The sequence below is a fragment of the Eubalaena glacialis genome, chromosome 6, assembly GCF_028564815.1.
Source record: "Eubalaena glacialis isolate mEubGla1 chromosome 6, mEubGla1.1.hap2.+ XY, whole genome shotgun sequence".
Lineage (NCBI taxonomy): Eukaryota > Metazoa > Chordata > Mammalia > Artiodactyla > Balaenidae > Eubalaena > Eubalaena glacialis.
In genome coordinates this window covers 36,971,667-36,989,410 of record NC_083721.1, presented here as the reverse complement: position 1 = coordinate 36,989,410, position 17,744 = coordinate 36,971,667, and the positions used below count along the sequence as shown (strand labels likewise).

At 35.1% G+C, this 17,744-nt stretch overlaps 1 pseudogene; it reads left to right on the top strand.

Moving 5' to 3' along the window:
* Positions 1-9,894: 9,894 nt before the first annotated feature.
* On the top strand, positions 9,895-17,088 carry LOC133092947 (small ribosomal subunit protein eS6-like; annotated as a pseudogene).
* The last annotated feature ends 656 nt before the right edge of the window (positions 17,089-17,744 follow it).

The following is a 17,744-nucleotide window of genomic DNA, read 5'->3' as shown; positions in this document are numbered from 1 at the left end:
ACAATATGAACTATTGTATTTTTATGACAGAGTATAGATGATTAAGCATTTAGTAGTAATTTTAAAATCATTGCTCATTTCATCATATGCCTTTTTTACATGCAATTTGTTGACTATGGTGACAAAAAAAAAACATCATGAAGAAGGCAAGGTTGAAAACCCAGTTTTTCAACATATGAAATAGATGTGCCCAGGCATGTCTGGGAGGTTCACTGACAGGCAGGTATACTGTGGGCACCATAAGAGAGGAATCACTCAGGCAAACTTTTCTTAGTAATAAATTCTTATTTGGAGGGAAATTTGATTTTAATGAAAATATTTTTCACTCAGATTTGTTCCATGGATTAGCCCTATATAATGATACTCAAATTCTATAGCAGTGGTTCTTAACTAGTAGTTCTCATTTTTGACACTCAGGAAATATTTGACAATGTCTGGAGATATCTTTGTTTGCTATAAATGATGAGGATATTATCTACATCCAGAAAGTAGTAGTCAGGGATGCTGTTAAACATCTATAATGCAATAAATAGAACTTTTTATGTGAAAGAATCTATCTCTCTATACTTCGCTAACTGTCTAAGAGCCTTAAATGCAAATAGAGATGGAGACATTTCCTTCCTTATCATGTATTACAAATTTCAAAGGGCACACAAGGCATTTTTGGCTTCTTGAAACCTCAAGAAAGATACTTGATGGTAAAGTCTGTCATGTCAGAGGTCTTCTTGATTATAAGGCTTCCTTGGGTAGTAGATGTGACCAGTTGGGGTGGACCAACTTGGTATATGTGACAGATAAACTAAGAGGGGAAGGGAAGAATAGCAGCAGAAATGGCAGCATTGACTTTTAGACACACAATCCTTAGCACCAATTTCAACATTCTCAAGCAGGAAGATACTATAAAATAATAATTTTTAAAAGTTTTGAATTAAATGTATATGCCAAGGAAGTAAGGGAGCCCTACTGAAACAGGAAGAAGGTGGTTAGATTCGCCAGTGAGTTAGAACAGGATATGAAGAAAGTGGTTGACAACACCAAAAATAAAGTTATCTTTTTGTTAACAGTCACAATAACATACCAGTGAACAAAAGCTTACTATTTGGAAATTGTCTTTCTATTTTAACAGAGATAAGACTGTCATTTAGAGGTAATTTTTTTTTTTTGTAACTAGACTGCACTAAAACCAGATGACCATATATTTAACATTTGAAAGTTATTTTTGCTGTTTCTTACTAAAGAGGCAGATTGCACCTTCAGAAAACTGTTCCTGATGAGATTTATGTACAGACTGTGAGAAGATAATCATTGTCCAGAGTGTGTAAAAGGCATGTCCCTAACACTTTCACCTTCTTTTCTTGTAAGGGTGGTGTTGATTCAATGCCTGTGACAAATTATCATGCTGGGGAGGGAGGAGAGTACACCAACTGCTTTTACTCTTTGTCCTTGATCCTATGAAGACTTGAAGTTTTGTTAACCAATTGTAGAAACAGTTCTATCTGTGCTGTTATCTCTTGGGTGACAGTGACAATCTCAGGGTGGAGGAAGATGTGGTACAAAGACAACAGGCCATTTTATCATAGAATAATACTGAATAATACAATGAGGCTAAAATCTTGCCTTGCTGAAAGCATGGGGTTTAAAATATCAAACTGTGCATCAGGTCACACAAAGGTTCATACTCTTCTTTGATGCCTGTATTTCAAGAAGGAGATTCAGTTGAAAAGAGAGCATGACTAAATCACCTGCCAGTTCTGCTTTCTCACTAAGGGGAGGTTTCAAGAAGGCATCCTCAGAGATAGTAGAAGCCACCAATGGCCTCATCTCTTCTACCTGAAAAAATTAGAAGCATGCAGCATCAAAATAATATCAATAAATAGATCATTTAAATTTTTGATAAATAATAGTTGCTTAATCTGATAAAACTACTTTCTCCCGAATAAAGTCGGAATTAGCATTCTCGTGATAGATCAGGCCCCTGGATTGAGGAAAGGAAAACACATGGAAATAATTGGAAGTGTCTCTACTCACTGGCAATAGCAGCTCATGAAGAAAGGGCCATGGACTTTATAAAATGTTTGCCTTATAATCATCTGGGAACCAAAACAAAAGTTAATTTTTCATTAGGCCTGGGTGGGGTCCTAATAGAAGACAGTCACAGTTATGTCTTTTTTTCATGATGTGGAGAGATTTAGAATACGCAAACATTTTTTTCCAAATTAGCCTTAGTCTATCTATGGTATTTCCAGAAGTTTTCTAGGATCACCAATAAGTACCAACCTATAAAATGTTCACCTTGAATTACACAATGGGTAGCATCTAGGTAATCTGTTATTATGTCCCTCACAATCAGTGATTTAACTTATTTATTTTTTTTAAAGATAGTGGCTTTGTAACCATCTTTTCCTAATTGATAACCCCTTCAGCTTGAAGCAGAGCATTTGATTATGTCTCTTATTTGCAGTTTTCATTGAAAAACTAAGAAATCAATGTGCAAGTCTGAAGTAGAGTTACTCTACCTAAAACTGCTTGGCCAGTTTGTTAGATTTTGTCCACTTTACATGCTAGGAATAAAATATAGTCTCTAACAAACTGGCCAAGTAGCTTTAGTGGTATAGTAATTCTCAGACAGTTTTTTTCCCTGAAACACAGAGTCAATGGAGAAGTAACCAGATGTTAATATTAAAAGTCATAATTTTATTCTCTTGCATGCTCAGGTTCTTGTTAACAATGAGACTCCAGACTGTCACTGTACATTAGATTGTTCAACTCTGACTTCAAATCTTGTCTGATTTTTTTTATTTTATAATAATCAAAGAAACAAATAATAATTATATAACCTTTTTTTGAGCTAAATATCTCCTAAATATATTTTATGATCACCTAGTAGACACTAGGCTCTTTAAGGAAAGTGATTGTACGTTTGTACCTTCATTACCGAGAATGAATTCTTGCATAGAGTAGTGACATAGTAGTTACTTCTAAGACAAAATTGACTGATTTTATCACTAAACTTTTTGACATATTGCACTACACAACTTGTTCATATTTTCATACTGACTTTATCTCTCATAAAATTGCTTCAAATCTAAAAATCCCTTAGAAAATAATTTTTAAATGTTCAATGTCCATGTAATTGGTTAATCTATACTATTATCCTACAAATTCCACACCTTATGGTATGCAACTATCTTCTTAAAATGTATCTCCCTTTCAGTGTGAAAATCTGAAATAATTATTTCCTTTCTCTATTTTCTTCTACGGATTCTATTTTATTATTCTTCATCTTATCAATATTAATGTAATACAAGGGTATCCTATAAAATGATTTGTGTTTTCAGGTCAATTGCATTGGATAAATCTGTACTATCTAGTTCAAAATATATTATGAAACATGTCCAGTTATTTCTATCAGTTACCTTTGGCTTACAACAAAACACTCTGAAAAATACAGGCTCTTAAAAATCATTCACTTATCTCAAGATTCTGTGGGTTGAGTTATTGATACTTCATGTTTGAACTGGCTCAGCCAAACTTGCTTGAACTTGCTGATGTGACTGAAACAATCTATTATGTCAACAGATAGCTAGATAATGTAGGATGGATTTATTCACTTATCTGGAAGTTGGCAGACTGTTGTTGGATGACATAACAGATGAAATTGAGTTACATATTGAGTTACAATTACAGATGAAATTGAGTCTCTTATCATACAGCAGACTAGTTGAAAATTCTTCATATAGCAGTCATATGATACCAAAAACAGCAAAAGGGGGCAAGCCCATATGTATAAATATTTTTAAAAATTCACTGGCTTGACTTTTCTTGTATTCCATTGGCCAAAGAAGTCTGAAGACATATTATATAAGTGTCATTGTGGCAGGAAACTATCAAGGTATATACACATAAAAAGGAGTATTATTACTTTAATAAAAAGGAGAACATATTAATGTGAGCAATCTACAGTAATTTTCTTCCAGTTGATTTATATCCTCTCCAACATAAAAAATACATATATTAACTCCCAACACTCCCAAATGTCTCATTCAATCATGACATCAGATAATGAGTTCAGAATCTCATGCTTTAAAATTGTATGCAGAGATGGTTTCTCAGATGAGTCTCTCATTGATTTATAATGCAACCAACATACAATGATTATGTAAGGACAGAGTAACAGTCATATAAACACTCACATTTGAAAATGGCAAAAATGGTAGGTACATGGCAATCACTGTTCCATAGCAATGTGGCAGCCAAAAAGTTCTCCCAAATCTGAAGTTATCAAATATTTCTTGATTTGGCCTGTATTCTGCCCTAAAGTAGCATCTGGTCCATTGTTTTCTGTGGATATCTGCCCTATAATCTAACTTTTTTTTCTATAAAAAATGTCATGTGTGTAGCTTAGTGTCTTTCTTAACCTCCTTCCGGTTCATAGCATGGTAGGGGCTGAAAGACCCTTTTTAAAAAAGTTTTGCATTTGAACCTTTTTAGTCCAAGTTGGCATCACTTTCACCAATACAACTTTCTTAAAGGTCCTGTGGATTTCCCCTAAACATGACTGGTTCCTTTGCTTTCCTCAATCATCACACTCATAATTGGGGCAGGTACCTATAAACTTTGGAAATTTCAGGCTGCTGTGAGACAATGTTCTTAAGATTCTTAGAAGCCTTTTTGTCTAGTTGAGGGAGTGTACTAGGCATCAATTTAAGTTACTCAGTAGTCTTTTTTTTTTTTTTTTTTTTAAACATCTTTATTGAAGTATAATTGCTTTACAATGGTGTGCTAGCTTCTGCTTTACAACAAAGTGAATCAGTTACACATATACATATGTTGCCATATCTCTTCCCTCTTGCATTTCCCTCCCTCCCACCCTCCCTATCCCACCCCTCTAGGTGGTCACAAAGCACCGAGCTGATCTCCCTGTGCTATGCGGCTGCTTCCCACTAGTTATCTATTTTACATTTGGTAGTGTATATATGTCCATGACACTCTCTCACCCTGTCACATCTCACCCCTCCCCCTCCCCATATCCTCAAGTCCATTCTCTAGTAGGTCTGTGTCTTTATTCCCATCTTGCCACTAGGTTCTTCATGACCTCTTTTTTTTTTTTTTTTTTCCCTTAGATTCCATATATATGTGTTAGCATACTGTATTTGTTTTTCTCTTTCTGACTTACTTCACTCTGTATGACAGACTCTAACTCCATCCACCTCATTACAAACACCTCCATTTCATTTCTTTTTATGGCTGAGTAATATTCCATTGTATATATGTGCCACATCTTCTTTATCCATTCATCCGATGATGGACACCTAGGTTGCTTCCATGTCCTGGCTATTGTAAACAGAGCTGCAATGAATATTTTGGTACATGACTCTTTCTGAATTATGGTTTTCTCAGGGTATATGCCCAGTAGTGGGATTGCTGGGTCATATGGTAGTTCTATTTTTAGTTTTTTAAGGAACCTCCATACTGTTCTCCATAGTGGCTGTATCAATTTACATTCCCACCAACAGTGCAAGAGTGTTCCCTTTTCTCCACACCCTCTCCAGCATTTATTGTTTCTAGATTTTTTGATGATGGCCATTCTGACCGGTGTGAGATGATACCTCATTGTAGTTTTGATTTGCATTTCTGTAATGATTAATGATGTTGAGCATTCTTTCATGTGTCTGTTGGCAATCTGTATCTCTTCTTTGGAGAAATGTCTATTTAGGTCTTCTGCCCATTTTTGGATTGGGTTGTTTGTTTTTTTGTTATTGAGCTGCATGAGCTGCTTGTAAATCTTGGAGATTAATCCTTTGTCAGTTGCTTCATTTGCAAATATTTTCTCCCATTCTGAGGGTTGTCTTTTGGTCTTGTTTATGGTTTCCTTTGCTGTGCAAAAGCTTTTAAGTTTCATTAGGTCCCATTTGTTTATTTGTGTTTTTATTTCCATTTCTCTAGGACCTGGGTCAAAAAGGATCTTGCTGTGACTTATGTCATACAGTGTTCTGCCTATGTTTTCCTCTAAGAATTTGATAGTGTCTGGCCTTACACTTAGGTCTTTAATCCATTTTGAGTTTATTTTTGTGTATGGTGTTAGGGAGTGTTCTAATTTCATACTTTTACATGTACCTGTCCAATTTTCCCAGCACCACTTATTGAAGAGGCTGTCTTTTCTCCACTGTATATGCTTGCCTCCTTTATCAAAGATAAGGTGACCATATGTGCGTGGGCTTATCTCTGGGCTTTCTATCCTGTTCCATTGATCTATATTTCTGTTTTTGTGCCAGTACCAAACTGTCTTGATTACTGTAGCTTTGTAATATAGTCTGAAGTCAGGGAGCCTGATTCCTCCAGCTCCATTTTTCGTTCTCAAGATTGCTTTGGCTATTCGGGGTCTTTTGTGTTTCCATACAAATTGTGAAATTTTTTGTTCTAGTTCTGTGAAAAATGCCAGTGGTAGTTTGATAGGGATTGCATTGAATCTGTAGATTGCTTTGGGTAGCAGAGTCATTTTCACAATGTTTATTCTTCCAATCCAAGAACATGGTATATCTCTCCATCTATTTGTATCATCTTTAATTTCTTTCATCAGTGTCCTATAATTTTCTGCATACAGGTCTTTTGTCTTAATTGATATTTATAGGACATTCCACCCAAAAACAACAGAATACACATTTTTCTCAAGTGCTCATGGAACATTCTCCAGGATAGATCATATCTTGGGTCACAAATCAAGCCTTGGTAAATTTTAAAAAATTGAAATCGTATCAAGTATCTTTTCCGACCACAACGCTATGAGACTAGATATCAATTACAGGAAAAGATCTGTAAAAAATACAAACACATGGAGGCTACACAATACACTACTTAATAACGAAGTGATCACTGAAGAAATCAAAGGGGAAATCAAAAAATACCTAGAAACAAATGACAATGGAGACACGACGATCCAAAACCTATGGGATGCAGCAAAAGCAGTTCTAAGAGGGAAGTTTATAGCAATACAAGCCTACATCAAGAAACAGGAAACATCTCGAATAAACAACCTAACCTTGCACCTAAAGCAATTAGAGAAAGAAGAACAAAAAAACCCCAAAGCTAGCAGAAGGAAAGAAATCATAAAGATCAGATCAGAAATAAATGAAAAAGAAATGAAGGAAACAATAGCAAAAATCAATGAAACTAAAAGCTGGTTCTTTGAGAAGATAAACAAAATTGATAAACCATTAGCCAGACTCATCAAGAGAAAAAAGGAGAAGACTCAAATTAATAGAATTAGAAATGAAAAAGGAGAAGTAACCACTGACACTGCAGAAATACAAACGATCATAAGAGATTACTACAAGCAACTCTATGCTAATAAAATGGACAACCTGGAAGAAATGGACAGATTCTTAGAAATGCACAACCTGCCGAGACTGAACCAGGAAGAAATAGAAAATATGAACAGACCAATCACAAGCACTGAAATTGAAACTGTGATTAAAAATCTTCCAACACACAAAAGCCCAGGACCAGATGGCTTCACAGGCGAATTCTATCAAACATTTAGAGAAGAGCTAACACCTATCCTTCTCAAACTCTTCCAAAATATTGCAGAGGGAGGAACACTCCCCAGCTCATTCTACGAGGCCACCATCACCCTGATACCAAAACCAGGCAAAGATGTCACAAAGAAAGAAAACTACAGGCCAATATCACTGATGAACATAGATGCAAAAATCCTCAACAAAATACTAGCAAACAGAATCCAACAGCACATTAAAAGGATCATACACCATGATCAAGTGGGGTTTATTCCAGGAATGCAAGGATTCTTCAATATACGCAAATCAATCAACGTGATACATCATATTAACAAATTGAAGGAGAAAAACCATATGATCATCTCAATAGATGCAGAGAAAGCTTTCGACAAAATTCAACACCCATTTATGATAAAAGTCCTGCAGAAAGTAGGCATAGAGGGAACTTTCCTCAACATAATAAAGGCCGTATATGACAAACCCACAGCCAACATTGTCCTCAATGGTGAAAAACTGAAACCATTTCCACTAAGATCAGGAACAAGACAAAGTTGCCCACTCTCACCACTATTATTCAACATAGTTTTGGAAGTGTTAGCCACAGCAATCAGAGACGAAAAAGAAATAAAAGGAATCCAAATCGGAAAAGAAGAAGTAAAGCTGTCACTGTTTGCAGATGACATGATACTATACATAGAGAATCCAAAAGATGCTACCAGAAAACTACTAGAGCTAATCAATGAATTTGGTAAAGTAGCAGGATACAAAATTAATGCACAGAAATCTCTTGCATTCCTGTATACTAATGATGAAAAATCTGAAAGTGAAATTAAGAAAACACTCCCGTTTACCATTGCAACAAAAAGAATAAAATACCTAGGAATAAACCTACCTACTCAGTAGTCTTAATCATTGGTTCTTGCCTGCATCTTAAATTTTCTTTTGACCTTGAGGCTATCTCTTGGTCTAAAAATCTTTTGAGGGGCTTCCCTGGTGGCGCAGTGGTTGAGAATCTTCCTGCCAATGCAGGGGACACGGGTTCGCGCCCTGGTCTGGGAAGATTCCCACATGCCGCGGAGCGACTGGGCCTGTGAGCTACAATTACTGAGCCTGCGCGTCTGGAGCCTGTGCTCCGCAACAAGAGAGGCTGCGATAGTGAGAGGCTAGCGCACCGCGATGAAGAATGGCCCCCACTTGCCGCAACTGGAGAAAGCCCTCACACAGAAACAAAGACCCAACACAGCCATAAATAAATAAATAAATAAATAAATAAAATATTAAAAAAAAAAAAATCTTTTGAAACTTGAGAGCCTGGAATTCATAACAAGTGTTATTTTCTAAATCAGAAAGTTTTGGATCATTTATATTCTCTCTAAATTATTTCTGCAAACCCTAATATTTGAGTTTAGTTAATATCTTTCTTGTATATTACCACTGATAGTTTAAAAAAAGCCAATGATACTTCTAAATTTTTACCTGGTAATAATCTTCTACTGTTCACAAGAATATTATATGCATTTTTTTATGTTCCAAGTCATCACAGACAACATTTTTCAATTATTTCACTATTACAAATGTAAGTTGTCATTTTCCAAGCTTTTCTAACACTTTCTGCATTGCATTACCAGACTGAACTTGTTGCCTTATGTCAAATTCAACCCACATAGTTTAAATTTTGGTTATGGCAGCAGCCCATTTCTGCATTAGTTCATCTGTTTATGCAGCAGTTATCTATTATCACATAACAAGCCATCCCAAAACTTAGTGTCTTAACACAAAAATATATATACTTTTCTCACAGTTCTGTGGGTTGGCTACCATATTATTTATTTTAATTAATTGGGGGTACACATGCAATTAAAAACTTAAGAGAAGGTTCAAGTAGAAAAAATGTTATACAATGAATTTGAAAAGCCATCAAGTTATGGTTTAATCATTTCAATATTTTTAAAGTTCATCAGATTACTTGTGAATGAGTATAATGGAAATTTGGGAATAATCCATAGAAATATAGGCAGGCAAAAAGTTGGCACCAGACAAGTCTTTCAGCTAACATAAAGACCCCAAGCCCAGGTTTTGAGATTAAATAGAAGACTATTTTCTAGACGATAATTATAAGAGAAATAGTAGAAAAATAGGCTGGTCCTACTTTAGGCTATGAATTTATCAATAACTCAAGCATATGATTAAAAGAGATATGTTTAAAACTGAGAACCAAAGGTAATTTATAATTAGCTCTAGTATTTTTAGTTTAAAAGAACATCAGGCTTAGAGACCAGGTCCAGGATTTGACAGATCTGGGGACTGGAGTCAGATAGCATCAACTTTAGGAAGAGGTTTAGATTCCATAAACCAGAAACAACATGGCAGTTCATGTTAGATGAAGGTAAGTCAGAGAGTTGGTTGTCATCTATATATTCAGGCTATAATTATCATGTTGTAATTTTTGACTAGGAGCATCAAGAATGGTCACCCATTAGCTGCTTTATTTTATTTAAAATTTTTTTTTTAAATTGAAGTATAGTTGATTTATAATGTTTCAGGTGTACAGAAAAGTGAATCAATTTATATATTTTTATTGTTTTTCACATTCTTTTCCATTATAAGTTATTACAAAATATTGAATGTAGTTCCCTGTGCTATACAGTAGGTCCTTGTTGTTTATTTTGTATATAGTAGTGTATATCTGGTAATCCCCAATTCCTAATTTATCCTGACACCCTTTTCCCTTTAGTAATCATAAGTTTGTTTTCTATGTCTGTGAGTCTTTTTCTGTTTTGTAAGTAAATACATTTGTATCATTTTTAAAGATTCCACATAAAAGTGATATCATATGATATTTGTCTTTCTCAGTCTGACTTAATCTATGACAAAGGAGGCAAAAATATGCAAGGGAGAAAATACAGTCGCTTCAATAAGTGGTACTGGGTACTGGACAGCTACATGTAAAAGAATGAAGTTAGAACATTCTGTAACACCATATACAAAAATAAACTCAAAATGGATTAAAGACCTAAATATAAAACCAGATACTACAAAATTCCTAGAGGAAAATACAGGCAGAACACTCTTTGACATATATCACAGCAATATTTTTTTTGGGATCTGTCTCCTAGACTAATGAAAACAAAAGCAAAAATAAACAACTGGGACCTAATTAAACTTAAAAGCTTTTGCACATTGAAAAAAAACATAAAACAAAAAGACAGACTATGGAATGGGAGAAAATATTTGCAAATGATGTGACCTGTGACCCACAAGGAATTAATTTCCAAAATATACAAACAGCTTATACAGCTCAATAACAAAAACCAAAAAAACACAAGAAAAAAACAGGCAGAAGACCTAAGTAGACATTTCTTCAAAGAAGATATACAGATGGCCAACAGGCACATGAAAAGATGCTCAACATCGTTAATTATTAGAGAAATGCAAATAAAAACTACAGTGAGGTACTACCTCACACAGGTTAGAATGGCCATCATCAAAAAGTCTACAAATAATAAGTGCTGGAGAGGGTGTGGAGAAAAGGGAACCCTCCTACACTGTTGGTGGGAATGTCACTGTTGGTGCAGTGACTGTGGAAAACAGTATGGAGGTTCCTTAAAAAACTGAAAATAAACATATGATCCAGCAATCCCACTCCTGGGCATATATCTGGAAAATATGAAAACTCTAATTCAAAAAGATACATGCACTCCAGTGGTCATAGCGGCACTGGAAGCAAGATATGGAAGCAACCTAAATGTCCATCAGCAGATGAATGGATGAAGATGTGGTACATATATACAATGGAGTATCACTCAGACATAAAAAGGAATGAAATAATGCCATTTGCAGCAACATAGATGCAACTAGAGATTATCATACTAAGTGAAGTAAGTCAGACAATAATCTTGATTTCTGATGAAAGGTTTTCTGCTTTCTCTCTACTTGAAAATATTAAGGCCGTAAGTCTAAATATGTCCTTTTCTTTTACTCCTGCATCTCTTTATAATATTTGCTTAGTTAAGTCTTTTTCCAATTCTCCCTGACTTCTTGAATTCTTTCAGCTATGCACTCTGTTTTGTTTCTCTTCTGAGCTAGGGGTTTTTGTTGTCCAAGTCTGGAGATATTTTTTATAAATTAAAAAAAATCTCACTCATAAATGCCCATGGATTCTTCTAATTACTCAATAATCCATAACTTCAAGACAAAGGCTACCTACATTTATGGAATGAAAAGTTTCTTTACTTGACTAAATTAATCATTTTACATTTCCTAAACAAATGAGTAAAATGATTCACATTTATGTACCTCTCCTTACCACCCATAACATCATGAAAACTGCAGAAGCATGCCTGTAAAGGTTCCAGAACATCTTATGGTTATTTTCAGCCACTTAGCACTTTTATCAGATACTGCTAAGTTCTATTTCCTCCTTTAAGACTCATCAAATCTGATCAAATCTCATCCTCACCCCGTTTGTTTTTATCAACATGAAATATTGATAAATCCAGTGGGGGTACACGTTGAACTTGAAAAGGATGGGACACATCTGTGATATTTTCTTCTGAGATATATTGACAAACCGTGTCTATGTTATTTCTTCCTTGACTCAGACAACATGAGTTACTTAAGAAAGAAAGAGTAATATTTACCACTGCAGTCTGAGAGGAGTATTCTTTTGAATACAAACAACTGACACTTTCTACACCCCTAGGGATTCATTCTTACCACAAAACTGTTGTTTAAAGGAAAAAAATGAGTGCCAAACTTCCTGAGATATTGGTGCTAGCCATATAATGACCAGAGAAATTTTTAAAGTCCCTGTGGATCCACGTTAAAGAGGTGTCTATTAATCTATGTCCAAATGACTCTCCATTCTTCTCTTAGTTTCTCAGCAATTCTAAAGAAGAAAAACTCCAGGCATTGAGAAATCAATATCCACAGCTCCAGTTTTTCTACTTCTCATGGGAGGACATCAACAGAGAGAATTATTAAAACCAACATTAAATTAGCCACACTAATATCCTATACTTATTCCTTTCATGTATCTGATACATGGCATGATAAATATCTTTTTTTTTCCTTCAAAGGTTACCAGAAGCTTGAAAGCAGACCCTGTGCCTTATGTATACTTTTATCCTCAGAGCTGGTATTCAGTAGATTCTTGTTAATTCTTTCATAGAATAAATAGCTGGATAAATGAATGAATGTTTGAAAGAACAATTGAATAGATATATTACTCCAGCATCATAAAAACACTGATTTTACAAAAATCTGTAATATTATTAGAACAAAAGGATTACAATGGCTTTAACTTTACTGTTTTGATTGTTTTTTTTAAAACAAAATCATGATTAAGCAGAATTAGAAAAAAAAATCCTTGTTTAAAAGTGATAAAGGTCTTAAGCTATTTGATATTTTGTCTAAATAACTGAGAAACTTCTAGGACTCTCCCACAATGTGTCAGTATACCATGTAGATCTTTGATTTGTAAATGTACCTTAAAATTTTATATTTCCTTAATTAATGGAAGTGAAATATGTTCATAATTAATTGGAAAGTCATGCCAGATAATTGGTAGCATGGAAAAAATATCATTGAAAAATAATTTTATTTGAGAATGAGTTAGTGGGCCATTCTATGCAAGTAGAAAGATTTGTATAGAACATAGAAAGGCACATTGTAATCAGCCACCAGAGTTTATCTAAAACAAGTGTATTATTTACCTGTTAGTAATAAAAAGCCTAATATAATAGTGACTTAATCAACATAGAAACATCTTTCTTCCTCAAGCAAATTGAATATGACAGCAGTCTAAAGCTTTTATAAAGGAAGCCAGTTTACTAGTATCTACCTGGTCTGCCATACTTAGCATGTTAATTTACTCCAGATTCAATTGTGATAAAAGAAAACTGAAGAACACACCTATTCCTATTAAAGATACATCTTGGAAAAGACAGCTGATAAATATTCTTTCATTCCATTGGCTAGATCTTAGTCACATGACTACAACTATTTCCAAGTAAGTCTTGGAAATACAGTGTTTATTCCAAATGGTCATGTATCCAAATAATTCCAGGATTCTATTTCTAAGAAAGAAGGGAAGAAAATACTCTGGGGGAAAACTAGTGGTTTCAGCTACAAAATTAGTTCAATGTAAAATGTCTGTTTTTAATTTAACACAGCATTTTGACAGTACTGGGTCTCAGTTTCCTTGTGTGTAGGAAGATGAAATCATATACATAGTTGTTGTGGTTAAACTTAGTTGTCAACCTGGCTCTCCACTGTACTCAGATAGTTGGTCAAATATTATTCCAGATATTTCTGTGAAGTATTGTTTAGATGAGATTAACATTTAAATCAGTAGATTTTGGGTAAAGCAGATTATACTTCATAATGTGAATGGACCTCATCAAATTAGTTGAAGTACTTAATAGAAAAAGACTGACCTCCTCTGAAGAAAAGAGAATTCTACCAGCATACTTCCTTCCAACTCAGACTGTCGCATCAACTCTTCCCTAGGTCCCCTGCCTGCTAGCCTACACTGCAGATTCTGGATTTGCCGAACTCCACAATAGCATAAACCAGTTTCTTAAACTCACTCCCTCCCTCTCTGTCTCTGTTTGTCTGTCTATCTCTCTCTCCCTGCTCCCCACCCTGCCAGCAAAGGCTAATAGAGTAAAGTTCAGTTGGTGCTTTAGGACAAGAATGCAAACCAGCAACAATGGGTGTTAGCTACCAAGCGGTTGCTCTATTTGCAAAGTAGAGAAATTAAAATTTAGTAAAGTTGCTAAATTGTTTCACCACCATCAGACTTTCACGGGTATATGTAGGGTGCTTTTATTCATTATTAAGGCAAATGCAAATTGTACCACAATATCAAAATTTAGAGATGTTATTTACTCTTTTATTCGTCAAGCCTGCTCCTGTGATTTAAAAAAAACGAAATAGAAGCATTAATGGATATACATGTGTGCTGGAACACTGTAATGGCAAAAGAAGGCAACAATGTGAATTGAGACAAATTTTGGCATAATTGATTTTGCATACTTTATAAAAGCATTCAGAAGAAGCAATTAAAATTATGTCAAATGACTTTAAAGTATTTACATAATGATTGCCAAAAAGTTTAATTTCTACAATAACACATTTCTGAAAGCATGTGGTTACAAATTGTATATTTTATAATTTTCTATATGTTTATGATGATATATAAATATGAAACATAGCCTTATGTCTATTATTGAGTGTATGTGTGGTTTAGGACAATATTTTTGGAGAATAAGAAAAGGAAAGGAAAAAAAATAAAAAGAAAAGAAACTTCTCAGAAACCTCCTACATATATCTATGATGTCATATATGTGAAATTCGTATGTGTGTGTGTGTGCTTAGGTGATAAGTAAATTAAGAAAATCGTTAATATTGTTAAACTGTGTATACTACCCAAAGCAATCTACAGATTTAACACAATCCCCATCAAAATATCCATGACATTTTTCACAGAACTAGAACAAATAATCTTAAAATTGATATGGAACCACAAAAGACCCAGAATTGCCAAAGCAATCTTGAAAAAAAAAGAACAAAGCTGGAGGTATTAAGTTCCCTGACTTAAGACTATACTACAAAGCCACAGTAATCAAAACAATATAGTACTGGCACAAAAACAGACTCATAGATCGAGGGAACTGAATAGAGAGTCCAGAAAAAAACCCATACACCTATGGTCAGTTAATTTACTACAAAGGAGGCAAGAATATACAATGGAGAGGGACTTCCCTGGCGCAGTGGTTAAGAATCCACCTGCCAATGCAGGGGACACGGGTTCAAGCCCTGGTCTGGAAAGATCCCACATGCCACAGAGCAACTAAGCCCATGTGCCACAACTACTGATCCCATGTGCTACAACTACTGAAGCCCACGTGCCTAGAGCCCATGCTCTGCAGCAAGAGAAGCCACCATAATGAGAAGCCCGTGCACTGCAACAAAAAGTAGCCCCCACTCGCCACAACTAGAGAAAGCCTGCGCACAACAACGAAAACCCAATGCAGACAAAAATAAATAAATAAAAGAAAATAATATATAATGGAGAAAAGACAGTCTCTTCAATAAGTGGTACTGGAAAAACTGAACAGATACATGTAAACGAATTAGGCCATTTCCTCACACCATATACAAAAATAAGCTCAGAATGGATTAAAGACTTAACTGTAAGACCTGAAACCATAAAACTCCTAGAAGAGAACATAGGCAGAACACTCATTAATATAAATCATAACAATGTTTTTTTAAATCAAAAGAAATAACAGCAAACATAAATAAATGGGACCTAATTAAACTTAAAAGCTTTTACACAGCAGAAGAAACCATTGACAGAATGAAAAGACAGCCTTCTGAATGGGAGAAAATATTTGCAAATGATATTACTGATAAGGGGTTAATATCCAAAATATATAAACAGCACATAGAACTGTATATATATATATATATATATATATAAAAAAATTAAAAATGGGCAGAAGACCTGAATAGACATTTCTCCAAAGAAGACATACAGATGGCCAACAGGCACATGAAAAGATGCTTAACATCATTAATCATCAGAGAAACGCAAATCAAAACCGCCGTGAGATATCACCTCACACCTATCAGAATGGCTATCATCAAAAATCTACAAATAAATGTTGGTTAGGATGTAGAGAAAAGGGAACCCTTGTACACTGTTGGTGGGAATGTAAATTGGTGCAGCCGCTATGGAAAACAGTATGGAGATTCCTCAAACTAAAAATAGTACTACCACTCTTCTTCGCGGTGACTTGGAGGCCATCAGCTGCTTCAGGACGAAGGTGAATATCTCTTTCCCAGCCACTGGCTGTCAGAAACTCATTGAAGTGGACGATGAATGAAAACTTTGTACCTTTTATGAGAAAGGAATGGCCACAGAAGTTGCTACTGATGTTCTGGGTGAAGAATGGAAGGGTTATGTGGTTTGAATCAGTGGTGGGAATGACAAACAAGGTTTCACCAGGAAGCAGGTGTCTTGATCCATGTCCAAGTCCGCCTGCTACTGAGTAATGGGCATTCCTGTTATAGACCAAGGAGGACTGAAGAAAGAAAGTGCAAATCTGTACGGGGCTGCATTGTGGATGCCAATCTGAGTGTTCAATTGGGTCACCATAAAAAAAGGGGAGAAGGATATTCCTGGACTCACTGATACTACTGTGCCTCGTCATCTGGGGCCCAAAAGAGCTAGCAGAATCTGCAAACTTTTCAATCTCTCTAAAGAAGACAATGTCTGCCAGTATGTTGTGAGAAAGCCCCTAAACAAAGAAGGTAAGAAACCTAGGACCAAAGTACCCAGGATTCAGCATCTTGTTACTCCACGTGTTCTGCAACACAAACGTTGGCATATTGCTCTAAAGGAACAGGGTACTAAGAAAAATAAAGAAAAGGCTGCAGAATATGCTAAACTTTTGGCCAAGGGAATGAAGGAGGCCAAAGAAAAATGCCAGGAACAGACTGCCAAGAGTCGAGGCTGTCCTATCTGAGAGCTTCTACCTCTAAGTCTGAGTCTAGTCAAAAATGAGATGTTCTAAAGTAACAAATAATAAGATCAGACATCAAAAAAACAATAAATAAATAAATAAAATAAAAATAGGACTACCATATGATCTAGCAATTCTACTCCTGGGTATATATCTGGAAAAAAAATGAAAACACTGTTTTGAAAATATATATGCACCCCAATGTTCACAGCATTATTTACAATGGCCAAGATATGGAAGCATCCTAATGTCCATCAACAGATGAGTGGATAAAGAAGATGTGTGTGTGTGTGTGTGTGTGTGTGTTTATGTGTGTGTCTATATCTATATCTATATCTCTATATAATGGGATATTACTCAGCCATAAAAAAGAATGAGATTCTCTCATTTGCAAAAACTTGGATGGACCTAGAGAGTATTATGCTTAGTGAAATATCAGATAAAGACCAGTTCTCTATGTTATCACTTATATATGAAATCTAAAAACTGAAACAAATGAATGTATATAACAAAACAGAAACAGACTCACAGACACAGAGAATAAACTAGTGGTTATCACTGGGGAGGGAGAAAGGGGGAGGGACAAGATAAGGGTATGGGATTAAGAGGTACAAACTACTATGTACAAAATAGATAAGCAAGTAGGATATATTGTACAGCATAGGTAAATATAGCCAGTTTTGTAATAACTCTAAAT